At 52.4% G+C, this 2,981-nt stretch overlaps 1 long non-coding RNA gene across 3 annotated transcripts in view; it reads right to left on the bottom strand.

Annotated features, from left to right (window-relative positions):
* The window catches only part of LOC104854146, a 3,848-nt gene extending 873 nt beyond the window's left edge, over nucleotides 1-2,975 (bottom strand). The window contains exons 1-3 of one of the 3 annotated variants that reach the window (XR_004514567.1): nucleotides 2,844-2,975; nucleotides 2,170-2,588; nucleotides 1,640-1,802 (exon numbers count right to left, since the gene is read on the bottom strand). This is a non-coding gene — a long non-coding RNA (uncharacterized LOC104854146). Of the gene's footprint in view, nucleotides 1-1,526; nucleotides 1,803-2,169; nucleotides 2,612-2,843 lie in introns of those variants that run through there. The other 2 variants (XR_777990.2, XR_777989.2) reach the window with 2 other exon arrangements.
* Nucleotides 2,976-2,981: the final 6 nt, after the last annotated feature.

Genomic DNA, 2,981 nt, shown 5'->3' with positions numbered 1-2,981 from the left:
TTTTTTTTTTTTTTTTTTTTTTTTTTAATTTTAATGGTACCAGGGATCGAACTTGGGACCTTGCGCTTGCAAAGCAGGAGGCAGAACCACTGAGCTAAATCTCTGGCCCTGTTCTTTTCCTGTCTTGATCTTTGGCCTCTTAACAGACAGGCTCTGCTAGAGACTCTGTGGTAATAATCTGATCGCCTCTTCTTTGGATGAAGGTACTTGTCTGGATTCTATTTCTGCCCAACCAGCCATTCTCTTTCTTGTAGTATCTTGCTAAATGTAGCGCTGCGTAGCCAACACATGCAAATGCTTGGCTCTTTCCAGTGATTTTTCTAGAATGACAAGCTCAGTGGGCATGTGGTGATTGTTGACTTGGTTGAGTGGAGAAACACCTAGGAAATTAGTGGAGTACACTGCCTGTGAGGGTGTTTCCAGAGACCATTGGCACGTGGCACAGAAAACTCGTGGTGGGGACATGGCTGAATTTGGAGAGCTCCACTCAATAGGCCAGGGGCCCGGATGGAACAGAAAAGGAAGAAGCCTGTCTGCACATCCTCTTTACCTCCCACTCTGCCTCCTGCCGCCTTGAGCAGCTTTCCTCCACCATGCCCTTTCACTGTGATGCTCCGGCCTCACCATGGCCCCAGAACAGTGGACTGAAATCTCTGGGACCATGAGCCAAAGTAAAATACTGCTCCTGCAAGTTCATTTCCTCAGGTATTCTGTAGCAGCAACTGAAGCTGACTCACACACATAGGACACTTCCCAAATTACCACACACGATGTTTGCAATAAATGTTTTGTCCCAGCTTAACAAGAGTCACCACCTTTCTGTCTTCCGGTATCCGTTTCTCTATCTCATCCTTCATTGGGGGGCTGTAACCAAGGCAGTTTCATACTCCTGGGACCAAGTTCAGTAGTAGAGTTTCTCTAAGCTGTTGTTTTAAGGAACTCCAAATACCGAGGCTTTAAGATTATGGAAACTGAGAGCCAGGGATGTAGCCTAGCAGCACCTCGCCTGCCTGGCAAGTGCAAGGTCCTGAGTTCGATACCCAGTACCAGAAAAAGAAAAAAACATTATGGAAACCAAATCATTTCTCATATAGCATAAAATTCTGATGTATTTCAGGCTTCATCCAGGTGGATGGTGGGGTTTGAGAGATATCCAGCATATGATCCCTCCCCATCCTTCTCTTCCCCGAAACGGCCCCTGTTAGTCTAACAGCTGCTCAAGTAAAGACCCAGAAATCAGCCTTGCTTCTTCCCCCAGCCTCACACCTTACTTTCAGGCGGGCCCCAGATCTGGCCTTTCCTGTAACTCCTTGGCCCCGACCCTAACCCAGTCTTCCTACCCAGGCGGGAATCCCCTGAGTGGGCTGCTTCCCAGGCTGCTCACCAGGTGACAGGAAGAGTGAGTTTTCAAAACATAAACTGTGAGAACTTTCCAGTGCCTTACTAGTGCCCTTATAATGAAACCCTATTTCCCTAGCTCCGGCTTGGGGCCCCTAGTGACGGTACCTACTTCCCATGCTCCTCACCCACTCTGCTTAAGCTTCATGGCGTCCTCAATGTTCATGGAATAAGCCAAACATCTTCCTTGGTGCCTTGGCATTAGGGTCTCTGCCCAAGCACTCTCTTCCCACTGTGTTACCTGCTAGTCCCTTCTTCATCCTCCACGGGTCAGACCACCACAGGGTGGTGGGCAGGGAGAGGGCTCAGACCCTCACTGCCTGGGGCTGAAGCCCAGTCCTGCTGCTTGCTAGCTGTAGGGCCTCGGGCAAATTGCTTGACTTTCTGTGCTGTGGTCTTTCCAACTGTAACGGTAGGAACAGTAGAACTTGTTACCCAGAGTTCCTGAGAAGATGAAATAACATGGCTAACATGTCCACTAAAGGGCCTAGTGCACAGAAGCACACGGGCTGGCTCATGTTAGCACTTAGTGGTGCTATTACTGTCTCAGGTGTCTGCTACATGTCACCCTCTCCTGGTGACCAGCTGCGTACACCTCTCTGTTTAACCCTGCATTGGGGTTGCCCCATCCCACGTTATTGTTCCCATAGCACGTGCTCCTGTTTCTGTCCATCCCCATCCTACTAGAACGCCTCTTCAGGAGGAGGTGACTTCATCTTTCTCCACTGCCATTTCCTTCCCGAGCCAGTACACAGTGGCATTTCCACAAACCTTTGTTGAATGGATACACAGGGAACGGAGACCGCATCCCATGATTTCCTTCACAGCCCTGGCCCTGTAGGCTGTGCTCAAGGCCGGCTCCAGCAGGCACGGTGTCACATGAGCTGGGGCCTTGACAGCATGGACTCTCTGTCCACCCCACCTGGTTCCCTGCTCTGCTGATGGCCTGGTTACTCACCCACCAGGGCCTCCCTTTTCCACTTGGAAAATTGAGAGTATGGATTGCCTGCTGGGGCTATTATGAGGACGAAGCAGGATAATGTATGTAAAACGGAGCTCACTGCCAGGCTGGGAGTGAAGCGCTCCAGATGGTAGCTATTATTATTGTTGTTGTTAGTGCCATAGCCAAAGTGTCATTCTTCAGTCAGGAATGGCGGTGCCTGGGGCACTTAAGAGGGTCTCGAGGACATCTAGAACAGGAGTGGAATAATGGGGTGTGTGTGTGAGTGCGCACGCTCCTAGGAAGTGGTGGTCAGGATACAGAGGAGCCCGCCCCCTTTTCAGCTCTAGGGAGCCTAGTGCCCAGGCTCTGCCCGCTGCTAGGAGAACCCCGCAGCGGAGTAACCAGCGCCTGGACTGTGAGCCTCTGGGATGAGGGGCGGGCGAGGGGGGACCTGCGCCCCCGCGGCCACTCGGGTTGGTGCAGGCTCGGTGGCTCCCAAAACCTGCTGATCCGAGGACCCTAGTTGTCTCCTGCCTCGGCTCTCCCCCGGAACCGCGCTGGTGGGGGCTCCCCTTCCGGGGCCGGGCTGGTGAGGAGCGGGCGGGGGAAGGGGCCGTTACTTTCCCAGAGCGGCGGGGCG

The sequence above is a fragment of the Fukomys damarensis genome, unplaced genomic scaffold (genome assembly GCF_012274545.1).
Source record: "Fukomys damarensis isolate Sample0158 unplaced genomic scaffold, DMR_v1.0_HiC HiC_scaffold_27, whole genome shotgun sequence".
NCBI classification, from domain to species: domain Eukaryota; kingdom Metazoa; phylum Chordata; class Mammalia; order Rodentia; family Bathyergidae; genus Fukomys; species Fukomys damarensis.
This window is presented reverse-complemented; position numbering and strand designations above follow the sequence as displayed.